Source organism: Zea mays, chromosome 2 (assembly GCF_902167145.1).
Source record: "Zea mays cultivar B73 chromosome 2, Zm-B73-REFERENCE-NAM-5.0, whole genome shotgun sequence".
Lineage (NCBI taxonomy): Eukaryota > Viridiplantae > Streptophyta > Magnoliopsida > Poales > Poaceae > Zea > Zea mays.
In genome coordinates this window covers 243,277,565-243,296,311 of record NC_050097.1, presented here as the reverse complement: position 1 = coordinate 243,296,311, position 18,747 = coordinate 243,277,565, and the positions used below count along the sequence as shown (strand labels likewise).

At 55.7% G+C, this 18,747-nt stretch overlaps 1 long non-coding RNA gene across 1 annotated transcript; it reads left to right on the top strand.

Annotated features, from left to right (window-relative positions):
- Positions 1-3,359: 3,359 nt before the first annotated feature.
- On the top strand, positions 3,360-5,391 carry LOC103648277 (uncharacterized). The gene is made up of 2 exons (XR_563362.3): positions 3,360-3,939; positions 5,096-5,391. It is a non-coding gene; the product is annotated as an uncharacterized lncRNA (long non-coding RNA).
- Positions 5,392-18,747: the final 13,356 nt, after the last annotated feature.

Sequence of the window (18,747 nt, the reverse complement as noted above, 5' to 3'; positions counted from 1 at the left end):
GGTGTAGACGGCCAGCCAGCCTCCTGGATCCTGCTTAGGTTCATATTTGTCGACATTGGATACCTTGAAGTTAGGGGGCCATTGAATGGCCCTGAGGCGTGGAGTAAGTGCCGATACTCCACACGTGTCCTCCTGGCGTCGATGATGTTGTCTGTCCCGAGGAGGGGAGTGATCGTCGTGGTGCCTCGACCGTCCCTGGGTGGTGCCTCCGGTTGAAGCCGTGGCTGACTCGGTCCTGGTAGCCTCACTCTGTGCTGGGATGCCATGGTCCCGGTCATACTCTTCCCGTCGATAAATTTCGTTCTCGTGTCGTCGTTCACGCGAAGCATTGATGGAGCTTCGCGCGTCCCGGCGACTGTTGATGGCGTGTCGTAGATCGTTCGGCGGGTGAGCGAGAGGTAGAAGGTGGTTGGCTGCCTGAGTGAATAGTCGCCGATAGCCTTCGGCGTCGGGAGTCCGAGGGAGGCCATCAGCTATCCGAGCCAGCACCCCTCCGACTTCACTCGGCGTGTTCATGGCTCGGGCGAAGTCGAGGTTTAGGTTGCGTCCGAAGAGTGGATTTTCCCGACGTTGCCTTGCCTCCTGCTCGGCCTGTTCTTGAGCCCGTCGACGATCGCGCTGTCGGGAATTCCTTCGTTCCCTGAAGACACATTCTTCCGGAGTTTCTCCTATCTTCGAGACCTCGTCTCGCGATACGGGCTGCGCTGGGTCCCGCTCCCCGGCCTCGTGATGTCGCCGGATACTTCGGCATCGGTTTCTCCGTCTGCGGGATTCCTGCTGAGGAGGTTCCTCTCCGGGTGTAGTCGGCTCGTCGTCAAAGACGAGGGCGACTCCACTCTCCCGATGAAGAGTATGTCAGGGTAGAATGGAGTAGCTGTCCCGGCGATCTTCTTTCTGTTCTCCTTTGAGGGTGGAGGCACAGAAAGATTAGCTTGATGATCCTTTGCTTCCTTTCTCCTTGTGATTCGTGTCCATTCTTTCGTCGGAGAGGTGGACAGCGGAGTTCTCCGGACCGAGGGACCCTCAGCCTCTATCTTGCTGGAGGTGATCTTTTTTAGGGGTGTCGGAGATTGCGCTTTTTCCTGCCTCGCCCCGATTTTCTCAGAGACTTCTGAGGAAGGCTTTCTCTCAGGCGGGTCCGCGAGGCGATGCAGAGTTCCCTTCTCATCCGCTACAGATGAGATAGTACCGAAGCAGAACATGGATCTGGGGTGGAGGATGATCTTGTGTTGGAAGGTGACAGACATTGAGCTAGCTTGGATCGATGACACACCCCCTACCTGGCGCGCCAGCTGTCGATGTTTTGGGTCCGACCGCGCACCCAGGGTTACCCCCCGAGGTGCTTTTTAGGAGTAGGACGGTGTTACCGACTGTAGCTCGATGGTTCATGCTGGGCGCACGAGAAATAGTAGACAATGATGTACAGGTTCAGGCCGCTTTGAGGTGCGTAACACCCTACGTCCTGGCTGGAATGCTTTATGCGATGGGTTACAAGGGAGCTCTCTAGTGCTGGAAAACGTAGAGAGCGGGGTGGATGGCTAAGTGATGAATGATGTCTCTCTCGATCGATCGTCTTGAAGGGGTGCCCCCTAGGCCTTATATACTCGACCGTGGGGCATTACATGTGGATATGATAACAGCGTGAGTCGGAATAATGCTGAACTGACTGAGTCTATCTTCCTATAGTTCAGCCGACTCATCCTCGCCCAGTTCCGACGTACGGGGCTCCTGTGCGGGAAAGTCGGGTTACTGCTTGCAATTATTGCTCAGATGTTGTTGGGCTGTCTGGGCTTGCACCGACCCGGCCTTGTGCTGATTTGTCTCACTGTTCGTTCCTCCCAGGCCCACGAGGGGGATGTCCTTACGAATTATGGGGCCTTTGGACCTTTCGTGAGGTCTTTTATCCTTCTAGTGGACCCGGGGGATATCTGTCCCCCACAGAACTCAAATAATTATAGAGTGAGTACTTAATTGTACTCTGCATGATTTAACCAATATAATACAAGGATCATGCATTTGGTTTATTAGCAAAGATTGTTTTGTATAAAAGCATTTTGTACAATAATTTCAATGTGAACCTTAACAACTAAGCAATTGACAAGCATATCAAACTTAGCATTTTGATCTCGATCTTTCATGAGCCCTTGTTCCAACACTAGTAACTACAAAGAAGCACAAAGCTTTTAGCATTCGAAAGTCAAGACTCTATAGAGGGGGTAAACATTAGCCCTACCAAAAAAAGAGATATGCCCATATGACCTGTCGATACATAAGGGATATCTCAATGCCTCAACCTTTCCCATGTTCGACCAAGAATACATGTAACACCTCTGGTGTTACTAAAACTAAAACATGGCATGACATCATGTGCATTGACATCTCTGTGATTGTAATGAATCTAGAGTGCATTTATTAGGCTTAAGTAAACTTTCAATGTGAGTAGTAGATAGTAGAAAGTTTAGAGAAAGACCTTCATATTTGATACCAGAAGTGAAATGGGTGATCTGGCAATGTTTTGCCACAAGTCAAAAATATCAAACTCATAGAGTTTTCTATGTGTAAAGCCCAAAATTGGTAGGAAAAACTAGTAAAATAATAAAACAAAGAAATAAGAATATCTATGATAGAGATTTTAGAATTTTTGAAACCTTCTTGGATTTTTCATGCCTTTGAATGTTTAACTTCAAAAAGAAAAGAGGAAGGAAATTATATTAAAGTCATCTACTATTGCTAGAATTAAATAGTGGGAAGAAGAATAAATAATAAATAAATAAGATTTCAAAGTTAAAAAGTATTATTCAAGAGATAATTGTGAATTAAAAGTTCAAACATGAATTTAAATTTAGTTTGGAATTTGAGAATAAGAGAAAGGAGAATAGAAAATAAAATAGAAAAGGAGGAGGCAAAGAAAAAAATACTTAAAATAAATATATAAGTCTATAAAAATATATACATTGCCTTCATTATGATATTCTATTGGCTTCATTATGATATTCTGGAGTTACATTGAGATTAGGATTTGAAACCCATATTTAAATTTGAATTTTGAAGGTGGGAATAAAAAAATAGAAGGGGAAGCAGAAATAAAAGAAAAAAAACTCACCTCCTCACCTTGGGCCGAGTTTGCCTAGCCGTGGCCCAGGTCGGAACACCCGCGCAGCCCAATTCACCGTGGCTCACCCTAGGCGCGCGCGTTCGGTCAATGTCACGCGGGCCCCACCCGACGTCCAGATTACGCGTGCGCGGGGTGATTCCCTCTGCCTGGTGGCCCGGTCCGTCATTTCACGCCCTCCCTCACGCTTCGCTTACATGTGGGCCCCACGTTCACGGGGGCGTCTTTCTCCTCGCGCGCACCTGACGGGGAGAAATCGGCGGGCTCTGAGATCCGCTCGGTCGATCTTCTCCATGCATGCGTTGGGGTGAAGCTAATCCCCGCATCTATCGCGAGCTCATCTGGCCTGCGCAACTACCGTCACCGGGATCTGCGCCTCGCCTCCGGAGGATAAAACCGAAGGTCGCCCCCTCCCCAGCAATATCTCCCACATCTGCGCGGGCGCCGTTCATCCCACGGCGGAGGGCCCCTGCCAGGACTGCTCTGCCAGACCTCCCTATTCCCCATGGCGAGCCTCCTGTGCACCCCCTCCCTTTCCGACGAGTGCATACGCATAGCCGCATACAGGTGAATCAATGCCGAGCGCAAACGAGAGTTAGATAGGAGAGACAGTGTGGGTCGCTGCTGTTGCTCCCCGCTGCCTCCGTTGAACTCGTGACGCCTTCGCTGACGGGTCTTGGAGATCCGCCCTTGTGCGGAGCTCGTGTTGGCAGGCTTCCTAGTTCGCGTGTGGCCTTGATGGATCGACGATTTCTCGCCGGATTTGGAAACCAGCCATCCTGTCGCTCCCCCTCCGTCGACTTCATATCCCGGCATGCCAAATCCAGGTATGGAGCATGCAGCGGAATTCGCCTCCGTCTTCTCTGCGCCTAGCACCTAGTTAATTTCGGGTTCGTGCGCTTGGGTGCTGGCGTGAATCTCGCCCGCCATGGCGTCGCCGCCGCGCGGGCTGGCGCACCGCCGTCTCCGACCGGGGTGAGGGAAACGTGGGGCCATTGATCTCGTGTGTAGCGGCCAAGATTTGGTGTTAGAGTAACTCGTCGTGAAGTCAAATCTGGACCATAGGTGTTAGATCCGACCGCTGCTGTCGAGTACCGGTTCATTCGTCGGGGATCTAATCTGGGTCGTCTGTTTTGATCTGACGGCTCAGATCAAGTGTTTCCCCTAGGCCGCGCCCATTTTACATAAGAACCCTCGCTGTTACACCAAATCAACCCACAGTTCTGCGCTGTGGGCACCGAGTCTTGGGAATTCTAATGCAGATGCCCCTGCCTTTCTCAGGAATTATGCGCGCAGTCCAGAGTATTGGTAAATCAGAGAAAAGAATTATAAATTGATTTTTGAATATAGAAATAATTGCAGAAACTTGTTTAATTCCTAGAAAATTCATATGAAGTCCAAATTAATCCATTCCGATCCCTATAATTTTGTAATATTATTATTTATCATGTAGTACTACTGTTTTGACATGAAAGTCAAATTAAAATTTATATCATATTTAATCTTGTACAAAACACATAGAATCTTCGGAAATTCATAACTCCTCCGTTTGAATTCCGAATTGACTCGTTCCAGTTACGTTAGTCTCGTATAAATTTTTACTATGCAATAACAACATTTATTTTACCATGTTTTATTCTTTTATAACTAGACTTTTATTTAACTTATGTTAGTTAGTCTTGTTAATCTGCTTATCATTATAATCTACTAAAATATGATCTATGGTCAATTTATAATTTATATTAAAGTTGAATTAATTACTACTTTAGGTTATCTTTTCTCTGGGATTATAAAATAAACATAGAACCTAGTTTGAATCATTTAATCACCTCATAACTTGATGACCACGACTCCGATCTTAGTAGTTCTCGATCCCACGATCTCGTAGCGACGTGTAGATCATTATTATGCAGTTTGTTCATATGTTTAGTGTGATATTAATTTTGTCTATACCATGTCTGTTTGTATTGCTACGACTAGCAGTGAGATCGCGAGGATCTGAAGAATCATCCTAGTACCTGGGATCTCAAGTGTCAAGCAAGTTGTGTCTTTGATCACATTTATTACCCAATAATGTTCTTTATTATCACTTATTCATGCATAGGTTTAATTTTGATGGGACCCAATAGGTCACCCTAGTCTGTTTATCTTGTTATCTTGTTTACCCCTGAATCATTTGGGTAGTTTTTGCTATTGCCCTATATGTTTTTGGGATTAATACTACATTATGTCCATGTTTCAATTATTCTGTTATTTTATTTATGTTCATGTCAAGATCATCATTATCTTTAATTGGAACATGGAGCTTAACTAGAGAAACATGTGCCACCACAAGGGTGTAATGGGACGCCCTTGGCTAACTAATTAGGAAAGCTAGTGGAAGACTACCTTACCCGAAAGGGGCAAGGGAAGTAAGGGAGTTGCATGCAGGGAGGTTCTCGGGTTGATTTTGCCGCAATGGCGGTCAGAAGAGGGATTCTTGCAAGTGCTCTTTTCATAAACTGTAGCGGGTTTTTGGAAGCTAGTGGAACTTTGTAAAGGCCTCGTAGTGGATCCCTAGCCATTCACCTCGGTAGTGTCTAAGGGTCTATCTAACCCTGGCGACATGGGATACACGACTTGTGGGTACAGGGTACAACCTCTGCAGAGTGTAAAACTGGTATACTAGCCGAGCTCACGGTCATGAGCAGCTCAGGACTCTTGCATGATTAATTTATGGAACTTAAATTCAATTTGTCATTTGCATTGCATGGGATTATTTATTAATTTTGTTCTATTATTTATTATGGTTTGGTATTTACTTACACTTAGTAACTGCTAATAAAATTTTGACCAACATATTAAAAGCAATGCTCAGCTTTAACCCCTATTGTTGATTAGCCTTACACATCACATGAACTCCCACCTTTGGTGAGTTCATGCCACATTATTCCCCACAACTTGTTGAGTGATGAACATGTGTGAGCTCATCCTTGCTGTCTCACACTCCCCCACAGGAGAAGAACATGTGGTTCAAGTGGAGCCACGTATCGAGGGGTTCGATTCGATCTAGGTGGCGTCTCCCAGTTGACTTTATGGCGCCAAGGATGGACTTTAGTTCGATCTATATTTATCTTCTATTTTGTAAGACTTCCGCTATGTAACAATGTCGGGGACCATAATTAGGGGTACCCCCAAGACTCCTAAACTCGGCTGGTAACCACCATCAGCACAAAGCTGCAAAGGCCTGATGGGCGCAGTACAGGTCAAAGCTCTGCCCACTCAAGGGACACGATCTCGCCTCGCCCGAGCCCAGCCTCGGACACGAACAGCAGACCCAGGTGGATTCACGTCTCGCCCGAGGGCCTCCTCAAGCAACGGGCGCACCTTCGAACTCGCCCGAGGCCCAGCTCGGGCAGGCTTCGCGGAGAAGCAACCTTGGCCAGATCACCTCGCCAACCGACCGTATCGCAGGAGCATTCAATACAAGGATTGTCTGACACCTTATCCTGACGCACGTTCCTCAGTCGACAGGGCCGAAGTGACCGCAGTCACTTCGCCCCTCCACTGACTGACCTGACAGGAAAACAGCGCCGCCTGCCCCTGCTCCGACTGCTGTGCCACCCGCCAGGGTGAGGCTTACAGCAGCCAAGTCCAGCCTCAGGCGCCATAGGAAGCTCTGCCTCGCCCGACCCCAAGGCTCGGCCCCCGCCTCGACCTCGGACGACGGACTCCGCCTCGCCCGACCCAAGGGCTCGGACTCAGCCTCGACCTCGGACGACGGACTCCGCCTCGCCCGACCCTAGGGCTCGGACTCAACCTCGACCTTGGACGACGGACTCCGCCTCGCCCGACCCAAGGGCTCGGACTCAACCTCGACCCCGGAAGACGGTCTCCGCCTCGCCCGACCCCAGGACTCGGACTCAGCCTCGCCCTCGGAGGAGTCACCGCCTCGCCCGACCTTGGGCTCGGACCGACCACGTTACAAGGGGGGCCCATCATACCCTACCCCTAGCTAGCTCAGGCTATGGGGAACAAGACCGGCGTCCCATCTGGCTCGCCCCGGTAAACAAGTAATGATGGCACCCCGCGTGCTCCATGACGACGGCGGTTCTCAGCCCCTTACGAAAGCAAGGAGACGTCAGCAAGGACCCGACAGCCCCGACTGCTGTGCTTCTACAGGGCTCAAGCGCTCCTTCGATGGCCACGACATCACATGAACAGGGCACCAACACCTCTCCAACAGCCACGTCGGCATGTACATAGGGCTCTGGCTCCTCTCTGCTAGACACGTTAGCACATTGCTACACTCCCCATTGTACACCTGGGCCTTCTCCTTACGTCTATAAAAGGAAGTTCCAGGGCCCTCGTACGAGGGGGTGGCCGCGCGGGACAACGGGCTGACGGACAGGCTCTCACTCTCTCTCTCTCTCCCTCGCGAACGCTTGTAACCCCCTACTGCAAGCGCATCCGCCCTGGGCGCAGGATAACACGAGCCGCAGTTCCCTCTTTTGTTCCCCCTTGTGTTCCATCTCGCGCCAACCCATCTGGGCTGGGACACGCAGCGACAATTTACTCGTCGGTCCAGGGACCCCCCGGGGTCGAAACGCCGACAGTTGGCACGCCAGGTAGGGGACTGCTGCGTGTTGACGAACAACTTCCTATGAAGCTCCAGATGGGTAGTCTCCAACAACCTCTCCAGCCCGGGACACTGCTCTGTTTTGGGAGTCTCGAGTTCATGTCCCTCGACGGCAGCTACGACATGGTACTCCTTCCTCCGCCGCGCGACAACGACAATGGCGGCCGTCAGCCCGCCCGCCGGCGGTGGAATCAACGACGTCTTCCCCGCGTGGCGGAAGAGCAGCATCCGGGTCTGTCCCGTCACCTTCCCCGCCGACGGAGAAGGAGGCGGAGCAACCATGGCCAAGCAGGAGGCGGCACCTCGTCGGCTGTCGAGCGAGTCGACGACGCCGGCGTCCTAGCGGGGGACACGTCGGGCGTTGACCTCGCGTCTGAGACGAAGACGAGCGTCGTTTCCCCGCAACACGCCAACCCCAAGCGGACGGATGATGCCAGCACGCTCGCGAAGGACTTGCTGGGCGTTAGCCTCGTACCTGAGATAACGGTGCAGTCCGTCCCTGACGCGACTTCGTCACCATCCGTCGATCAAGAGGTATCGTTCGTTTTCCACCCTGTGCCTTTTAGATTCAGCTTCGACCCACCAAGCGACCCCGCTTCGGTGGACGCTTTCATAAAGGCATATCCTAACCTTCCGGTGTACCATATGTGGTCAACCTGGGACCGACTGACGGCCGTCTCGACCTGCGGGCCCCCGGGTTCCGAGGAAGATGACGAGCCTGACTCTGGTTGGGATTTCTCTAGGCTCGGTAACCCCGGTGCCATGCGGGACTTCATGACCGCATGTGACTACTGCCTCTCCGATTGCTCCGATGGTGGCCACAGCCTTGACGACGAGGACTGTGGCCAAGTCGCGAATGTTTCCACATCGATCTAGGGGGTCTCGACGAAGGCAACCATCTTGGTATGCCAGAGGACGGCGATCCCCCTAGGCCTGCGCCTCGCGTTGACATCCTTCGGGAGCTAGTTGTGGTCCCAGTCCCTGTGGGGGGTCAGAACGCACAGCTCGAGCAAATCCGCGAGATGCAGGCCAGGCTCGACGAGGAAGCAGGACAACTTGTGCAGCTCCGGCAGAACATCAGGCAAGAGTGGGCAGGTCGAGCACCAGCCAGAGAAGTGCGTCATCTGGCCCAGGACGTACAGCACCGCATCGCCGACGATGCCAGGGCAAGGCTGCCCCCGGCTTCAAGTGGGGTCGGCCAGAACCTGGCTGCAGCGTCAATACTACTCTGAGCAATGCCGGAGCCATCCACCACCGAGGGGCGGCGTATCTAGGGAGAGCTCAAGAATCTCCTGGAGGATGCCGCGGTCCGGCGGGCCGAAAGCTCTGCCTACCAAAGACAGGGGTACCCCTCGGAGCATCGCGCCGCGACTTCCCGATTCATGAGGGAAGCCTCGGTCCACATGGGGCGCACGCGGGACGCAACGCCCGCAGCCCCAGGTCGCTTCGGCAACGAGCACCACCGCCGCGACCGTCGAGCCCACCTCGACGAGAAGGTGCGCCGAGGCTACCACCCCAGGCGTGGGGGGCGCTACGACAGCGGGGAGGATCGGAGTCCCTCGCCCGAACCACCCGGTCCGCAAGCTTTCAGCCGGGCCATACGACGGGCACCGTTCCCGACCCGGTTCCGAACCCCAACTACCATCACCAAGTATTCTGGGGAAACAAGGCCGGAACTGTGGCTCGCGGACTATCGGCTGGCCTGCCAGCTGGGTGGAACGGACGATGACAATCTCATCATCCGCAACCTCCCCCTGTTCCTCTCCGACGCCGCCCGAGCCTGGCCGGAGCATCTACCTCCTGCGCAGATCTCCAACTGGGACGACCTGGTCAAAGCCTTCGCCGACAACTTCCAGGGCACATACGTGCGCCCTGGGAACTCCTGGGATCTCCGAAGCTGCCGCCAACAGCCGGGAGAATCCCTGCGGGACTTACCAGATAATAATGATAGTAAAAGATACAAATATTGATAAGCTAAACTACCTAATCATCTCTACCGAAGTACCGAGTGACCAATCAGTACTCAAATGTTCATGCCTATGCATCAAATTTGTTCTGCCGCATATATCTGGCGATTTTCGAAGCAGCGCACCGAGCTGCCCAACATCACCGACTCAGATGTCATCGGCGCGTTCCTCGCCGGCACCACTTGCCGCAACCTGGTGAGCAAGTTGGGTCGCAAGACTCCCACCAGGGCGAGCGAGCTGATGGACATCGCCACCAAGTTCGCCTCTGGTCAGGAGGCGGTCGAGGCCATCTTCCGAAAGGACAAGCAGCCTCAGGGGCGCCAGCAGGAAGACGTCCCCGAGGCGTCCGCTCAGCGCGACACCAAGAAGAAGGGCAAGAAGAAGTCGCAAGCGAAACGCGACGCCGCCGACGCAGACCTTGTCGCCGCTGCCGAGCACAGAAACCCTCGAAAGCCTCCCGGAGGCGCCAACCTGTTCGACAAGATGCTCAAGGAGTCATGCCCCTATCATCAGGGTCCTGTCAAGCACACCCTTGAGGAGTGCGTCATGCTTCGGCACTACTTCCACAAGGCCGGGCCCCCGGCGGAGGGTGGCAGAGGCCATGACAATGACAAGAAGGAGGGCCACAAAGCAGAGGAATTCCTCGAGGTCCACGACTGCTTCATGATCTATTGTGGGCAAGTGGTGAACGCCTCGGCTCGGCACCGCAAGCAAGAGCGCCGGGAGGTCTGCTCGGTGAAGGTGGCGGCACCAGTCTACCTAGACTGGTCCGACAAGCCCATCACCTTCGACCGAGGCGACCACCCCGACCGCGTGCCGAGCCCAGGGAAGTACTTGCTCGTTGTCGATCCCGTCATCGACAACGTCAGGCTTACCAAGGTCCTCATGGACGGAGGCAGCAGCCTCAACATCATCTACGCCGAGACCCTCAGGCTCTTGCGGATCGATCTGTCCACGATCTGGGCCGGTGCGGCGCCCTTTCACGGAATCATCCTCGGGAAGCGCGTCCAACCCCTTGGGCAACTCGATCTGCACGTCTGCTTCGGGACTCCCTCCAACTTCCGAAAGGAAACCCTCACGTTCGAGGTGGTCGGGTTCCGAGGAACCTACCACGCGGTGCTGGGGAGACCATGCTACGCCAAGTTCATGGCCGTCCCCAACTACACCTACCTCAAGCTCAAGATGTCGGGCCCCAACGGGGTCATCACCGTCGGATCCACGTACCGACACGCGTATGAATGCAACATGGAGTGCGTGGAGTACGCTGAGGCCCTCGCCGAATCCGAGGCCCTCATCGCCGACCTGGAGAGCCTCTCCAAGGAAGTGTCAGACGCGAAGCGCCACGCCGGCAACTTCGAGCCAGCAGAGGCGATTAAGTTCGTCCCTCTCGACCCCAGCAACGACGCCTCCAAGCAAGTCCGAATCGGCTCCGAGCTCGACCCCAAATAGGAAGCAGTGCTCGTTGACTTTCTCCGCGCGAACGTCGAGGTTTTTGCATGGAGTCCCTCGGACATGCCTGGCATACCGAGGGATGTCGCCGAGCACTCGCTGGATATCCGAGCTGGAGCCCGACCCGTGAAGCAGCCTCTGCGCCGATTCGACGAAGAAAAGCGCAGAGCCATAGGCGAGGAGATCCACAAGCTGATGGCTGCAAGGTTCATCAAAGAGGTATTCCATCCCGAATGGCTAGCCAACCCTGTGCTTGTGAAAAAGAAAGGTGGGAAATGGAGGATGTGTGTAGACTACACTAGTCTAAACAAAGCATGTCTGAAAGTTCCCTACCCTCTGCCTCGCATCGATCAAATCGTGGATTCCACTGCTGGGTGCGAAACCCTGTCGTTCCTCGATGCCTACTCAGGGTATCACCAAATCAGGATGAAAGAGTCCGACCAGCTCGCGACTTCTTTCATCACACCTTTTGGCATGTACTGCTACATCACTATGCCATTTGGTTTGAGGAATGCAGGCGCGACATACCAAAGGTTCATGAACCACGTGTTCGGAGAGCACATTGGTCGAACGGTCGAGGCTTACGTCGATGACATCGTAGTCAAGACGAGGAAAGCCTCTGACCTCCTCGCTGACCTTGAAACGACATTCAAGTGTCTCAAGGCGAAAGGCGTAAAACTCAATCCCGAGAAGTGTGTCTTCGGAGCCCCCCGAGGCATGCTCCTGGGGTTCATCGTCTCCGAGCGGGGCATCGAGGCCAACCCGGAGAAAATCGCGACCATCACCAACATGGGGCCCATCAAGGACTTGAAAGGAGTTCAGAGGGTCATGGGATGCCTTGCGGCTCTGAGCCGCTTCATCTCGTGCCTCGGCGAAAGAGGCCTACCCCTGTACCGCCTCTTAAGGAAGGTCGAGCGCTTCACTTGGACCACCGAGGCCGAGGAAGCCCTCGGGAACTTAAAGGCACTCCTTACAAGCGCGCCCATCCTGGTGCCCCCCGCTGCGGGAGAAGCCCTCTTGATCTACGTAGCTGCAACCACTCAGGTGGTCAGCGCCGCGATCATAGTTGAGAGACAAGAAGAAGGTCATGCATTGCTCGTCCAGAGGACGGTCTACTTCATCAGTGAGGTACTGTCTGAGACCAAAATCTGCTACCCGCAAATTCAGAAGCTACTGTACGCGGTAATTCTGACGCGGCGAAAGTTGCGACACTACTTCGAGTCTCATCCGGTGACTGTGGTGTCATCCTTCCCCCTGGGGGAGATCATCCAGTGTCGAGAGGCCTCGGGTAGGATTGCGAAGTGGGCGGTGGAGATCATGGGCGAGACAATCTCGTTCGCTCCTCGGAAGGCCATCAAGTCCCAAGTCTTGGCGGACTTTGTGGCTGAATGGGTCGACACCCAGCTTCCAGTAGCTCTGATCCAACTAGAACTCTGGACCATGTTTCGACGGGTCGCTGATGAAAACAGGAGCGGGCGCGGGCCTGCTCTTCATCTCACCCCTCGGGAAGCACCTCCGCTACGTGCTGCGCCTCCATTTCCCTGCGTCAAACAACGTGGCCGAGTACGAGGCTCTGGTTAACGGGTTGTGCATCGCCATCGAGCTAGGGGTTCGGCGCCTCGACGCTCGTGGCGACTCGCAGCTCGTCATCGACCAAGTCATGAAGAACTCCCATTGCCGCGACCCGAAGATGGAAGCCTACTGCGACGAGGTTCGGCGCCTAGAAGACAAGTTCTACGGGCTCGAGCTCAACCACGTCGCTCGACGATACAACGAGACTGCGGACGAGCTGGCTAAAATAGCCTTGGGGCAGACAATGGTTCCCCCGGACGTCTTCTCCCGAGACCTACATCAACCCTCCGTCAAGACCGACGACACGCCCGAGCCCGAGGAGACCTCGGCCCAGCCTGAGGCACCCTCGGCCACCGAGGGTGAGGCACTGCGCGTCGAGGAAGAGCGGAATGGGGTCACGCCTAATCAAAACTGGCAGACCTCGTACCTGCAATATCTCCACCGAGGAGAGCTACCCCTCGACAGAGCCGAAGCTCGGCGACTGGCGTGGCGTTCCAGGTCTTTCGTCTTGCTGGGTGAAGAAAAGGAGCTCTACCACCGCAGCCCCTCAGACATCCTCCAGTGATGCATATCCATCACCGAAGGTTAGGAGCTATTGCAAGAAATACACTCGGGGGCTTGCGGTCATCACGCAGCACCTCGAGCCCTCGTTGGAAACGCCTTCCGACAGGGTTTCTACTGGCCAACCGCGGTGGCCGACGCCACTAGGATTGTACGCACCTGCCAAGGGTGTCAATTCTACGCAAGGCAGACAGACCTGCCCGCTCAGACCCTGCAAACAATACCCATCACCTGGCCGTTTGCTGTGTGGGGTCTGGACCTCGTCGGTCCCTTGCAGAAGGCACCCGGGGGCTTCACGCACCTGCTGGTCGCTATCGACAAATTCTCCAAGTGGATTGAGGTCCGACCCCCAAACAGCATCAGGTCCGAACAGGCGGTGGCGTTCTTCACCAACATCATCCATCGCTTTGGGGTCCCGAACTCCATCATCACCGACAACGGCACCTAGTTCACTGACAGGAAGTTCCTGGACTTCTGTGAGGACCACCACATTCGGGTGGACTGGGTCGCCGTAGCTCACCCCATGACGAATGGGCAGATAAAGCGTGCCAACGGCATGATCCTGCACGGACTCAAGCCGAGGATCTACAACGACCTCAACAAGTTCGTCAGGCGATGGATGAAGGAACTCCCCTCGGTAGTCTGGAGTCTGAGGACGACGCCAAGCTGGGCCACGGGCTTCACGCCGTTCTTTCTAGTCTATGGGGCTGAGGCTATCTTGCCCACAGACTTAGAATACGGCTCCCCGAGGACAAGGGCGTACGCCGACCGAAGCAACCAGACCAGCCGAGAAGACTCACTGGACCAGCTGGAAGAGGCTTGGGACATGGCCTTACTACACTCGGTAAGGTATCAGCAGTCTCTACGACGCTACCACGCCCGAGGGGTTCGGTCCCGAGACCTCCAAGTGGGGGACTTGGTGCTTCGGCTACGACAAGACGCCCGAGGGCGCCACAAGCTCACGCCTCCCTAGGAAGGGCCGTTCATCATCGCCAAGATTTTGAAGCCCGGAACATACAAGCTGGCCAACAGTCAAGGCGTGGTCTACAACAACGCTTGAAACATCCGACAGCTACGTCGCTTTTACCCTTAAGATGTTTTCAAGTCGTTCATATGCCTCATTTTCTTTACATACACAAATAAAGTCTAACCATCAAGGAAGGGGCAGCATTGCCTCGGCAAAGCCCGACCCTCCCTCGGGGGCTAGAAGGGGGGAACCCCCTCTGCGTCAAAATTCTCCTCGGAAAAAGTCTTTCTGCCAGAACGTCTTTCGCGCTTTTTGACTACTTCGATAGCGGGATCCTGAAAACGACGGAGTACAAGTAAGCGGCAAGGCTGACCGAGCCGAGGGACTCCTACGCCTCCGGGATACGGATACCTCACTCATCACCTTCTGCGATAAGTAACTCACGCTCGGATAAGCGATTCCGCTGACCGAACAGGTCTTAACGCTCAAAAACTTTTCTGCCAAAACGATTTTTCGTGCCTTCTCGACTATATCGATAACAGAATACTGCAGACAAGTAAGAGTACACGTAAGCGGCGAGGCCGACCGAGCCGAGGGACTCCTACGCCTTCGGGATACGGATACCTCACTCGTCACCTTCCGTGATAAGTAACTCTCGCTCGGATAAACGATTCTGCTACCGACAAACAAGTCCTGATACTCGAAACAAGAGGAAAAGAAACACAGCTTTATAACGCGACAACGATATGTTTGGGCCTTGGCGGCCGCAAAAAACATACACGCACTACAGATAAACTGTTCCTGCTGGTTCAGACATCAGTAGGGGGAGCAGCAGCACCCTCGGCATCGACTCCACCTTCGGCGGAATCCGACCCGGCCTCGGACAGCAACACGGTCGGAGGATCTCCACCTCGAAGGAAGATGTCAGCACCGTGCCTGGGCCATTGCTGCCAGGGTCTCCTCCGGGAACCCGGCCGGAGCAGACGACTTGATCAGCCGCTCCGTAGCCTCAGCCAGCTGTCCCCCGAGGACCTCGGCCCGGCTCATGGCCTCGGCAGCCCGACTCCGGCGTCGGTCCCACCAGCGGACGACCTAGCCAAGTTCCAGCCGCCGCTGCTACGCCTCTTCGTCCTGGGAAGTCACCTGCTCCTGGGCCGACAAAGTTTCTTCTCGAGCCAACTCCGCCTCTGTCCACGCTGACACCGCTGCCTCCGGCTTTGGCTCATCGCAGAGCAGCCGAGGTTTCCTTTAACTAAACAAGAGAGGCCTTGGGTGGCAAGGCCGACCGAGCAGAGGTACTCCTACGCCTCCGGGATACGGATACCTCACTCGTCACCTTCCGCACAGGGCAACTCACACTTGGTTAAGCGGTCCAGCTAGCCAACAGGCGAGTCCTGGTGCTTGAAATGAGGAAGAAACACGATATTACACCCAAAATGCCTAGATGTTCAGGCCCCGACAGCCACAATGAACAAACGCCGGCACTCAAGGTGCCATTACAAACGGAACTCCGGTTCCACTCCCGCAGGTACGAACAACCCCCACATCGGAGGGCCTGCGGGACGACAAGCTCCGGGTGGCTCATCGCCGATCACTGCAGCAGCGACGACGACCTCCGCTCCGGGCGGCCAAACAGCAGCAGCGATGACCTCAGGGCAGACGCTGCTGCGGCAAGGTTCTCGCCCACGTCCCCACTCGAGGGGCGAGGACAAGCTATCAAAGCCAAAGAGTCGGAGGCTCGGAGCGCAGATGGCGCCGACGATCTCGTCGGCGGCGAGGCCTTCTCCGGCGGCCACCACCTCAGCACCGACGGCGGTGTCCACCCGCCCACCGGCAGATCCCCGCTCGAGTCCTCCCGGACGGGCGAGCACCGACCTCCGTGTGGAGGCGTCGTGCCGGAGCGAGGGCAGGACAACCCAAGAACACGAATGCCGCCCTAGCAACGCGCGACGTCTTGGGCGGTCCCCCGGTGCGCGCGGCGCAACAGCCGCCCGCACGACAGGCAGATAGCCACGCTCCGCCCATCGGTGGGAGGTGGCACCGGAAGCTGTGCCAGAGCCAGCTGAGCCAGCGAACCAGGCATGCTGGAGCTGACGACGCTTGCGGCCGATCGGCCCCGCGTTGTCGAAGTCCGCCCCCTCCGCTAGGCCGGTGAGCGCCCTCTCCCTTAATTGCTGAAGGAAGAGGTGGCCCGCCGGCCCGCTGGCCCGTACGGGAGGTAGGGCTCCGGCTCAGCTCGCCCTCCGCCCCAGCAAGGATGATGAAGATCCTTGAAGCTGAGGGCGGGGCAAAGGTCGCAGCCCGGCTTGCTTCTCCCCACCATCGGACTGGTGGTCACTGTCTTGGGTGACCATTGGTGAGGGGATGCAGCCGGGCTGCCTGATGAAAATCCTTGAAGCCGAGCGATGGCTGAAAGGTACCAACTTCCGCGAGGTTGCGCTCCTCCAACAACATCAAGACGAAAGCAACGCAGGCGCTCCCCATCCGGGGGCTCGGAAGGTGGAAGGGTGCAATGCATGAGGGGAGAGCGAAGGCATGGCTGCCACCCAAGGGGGTCGCCCCCTTTTTAAAGGCGACTCTCCCCACTTGCGTCCCCAAGCGTCGCGGACTAAGTCTTCACCAACACGCTCCAAGGTCCTCCCCCTACGACACGGGGGCTAGGTCCCACGCGTCATGCAAGCTGGCCTGGGATAGAAGCAGCCAGACCGCCGCGCGTGGGGCTTGTAACCGCCCAGCGGTTACAAGTACTCCTCCATCTTCGCCTAAACCAGCGGGTGAAAGGGCGGACCGCCATGCAGGCGGCATGCAACTGCACCAAGGGGATGCACCCTTTCGACTTCGACGCATCCGGCATGGCGGCCCAGGCCCACACGTCATGTAACTGGCGCGACAGTTACTACGTGCGAAAAACTCTACCGCCACTTACGCCAATGTCGCGCCTCCTCGACTGCGAAACCGGTGCCGCGACTCGAGGCACCCCTGCGCACGGCCCAGCAGTGCCGGCCAAGCGCACCGGTCATGGGTCAGTCAGCCGCGGGAGAAGGCGCGACAGTCGATATGGCCAAAAGTGGACCGGCAGTAATGGCGGCGGTAGGCGGGCGGAAGCAGCAGTCAAATCGTCTGCAGGCTCACGTCCCCTCCTGGGGCAGCAGGGGAGCCCTCTCCCACGGCGTAAAGACGATGCGCCCGTGTTCCGTCCCTCGAACGGCTCGCACAATGGCTGCCCCGCGAACCACCCGTCCCGTCGCATTAACTCCGCGGCAGGGCAGGCGACACCTTTGGCAGGCGAAGCGGGCGACGCTTCACCTCCGCCATGATGACCGCGTCAAAAAAAAGGTGCGCCTCATCGTTCAATTTCGTATCCTTTTCCTCTTCCCCTTTCTCTCTCTTGCTACAGGGACCGGGAAAGGGGATACTCCGAAAGGGATCCTTCTCCGCGAAGGAAGCAGGCCCCGAGCCCTCCTACTGATCAGAGGTTCGAAGACTGGCCCCTCGGAAGGGTTCGACAGCCGCCTCAGAGCACTCGGGCTCCGCGCCCACTACTGGTCAGAGGTTCAAAGGCTGGCCCCTCGGAAGGGTTCGACAGCTGCCTCAGGCCACTCGGGCTCCGCGCCCACTACTGATCAGGGGTTCGAAGGCTGGCCCCCCGAAGGGTTCGACAGCCGCCTCAGAACACGCAGAGCGAGGGATGACTCTAGGTACGTCCGATACATGGCCGAGGCTCGGGCTACGCTTCCGAGGTACCCTAGGACATTTCCGAGACCAGCAGGAGCGATTCTGTAACGGAATCCCATCAGAGGGAGGCATCGAGCCCACGGACCCTATCAAACGAGACCGGGTCCGGCAAATCACTTGTAGGTACTTTTGGAGCGCGCCTCTGGGCCACTAGCCGACCCTTATCAAACGGGGCACGGGCATCCACTCGGATCACCCGTTAGCAGCTCACTAGAGACACCATGTTCGGCGCCCTCCGAGGGCAACATGGCGCTTTCCCCCCTCCTCCTTGCGGAAAGGCGACGAATGGGCGTATGATAAAAGCCGAGTCAGTCCTTGACCGTCCTCTCGCTCTGTGCAGAGGCTCGGGGGCTGCTCTCGCAAACCCAGCTTCGGCCAAACCATTGACAGCGTCAACATACCAGCCCGAGAACTCGGAACCTGACCATGCACCCGGGTTACGATCAGATCGCATGAGGGAACAACCAGACCGACCTAGGCGTCACGAAAGACGCTAAGACCTCGGAGGAGTCAAACCACTCCTCCAAGGCCTCGGGGGCTACACCCGGCGGGTGCGCTCGTGCGCACCCACCGGAACGAAATGCAACCGAGAAAGGCCGGTCCCCTTACAAAAAAGTGCGACAAAGCCTCCAAGCGAGTACTAACACTCCCTTTGAGGCTCGGGGGCTACTGTCGGGGACCATAATTAGGGGTACCCCAAGACTCCTAAACTCGGCTGGTAACCACCATCAACACAAAGCTGCAAAGGCCTGATGGGCGCAATACA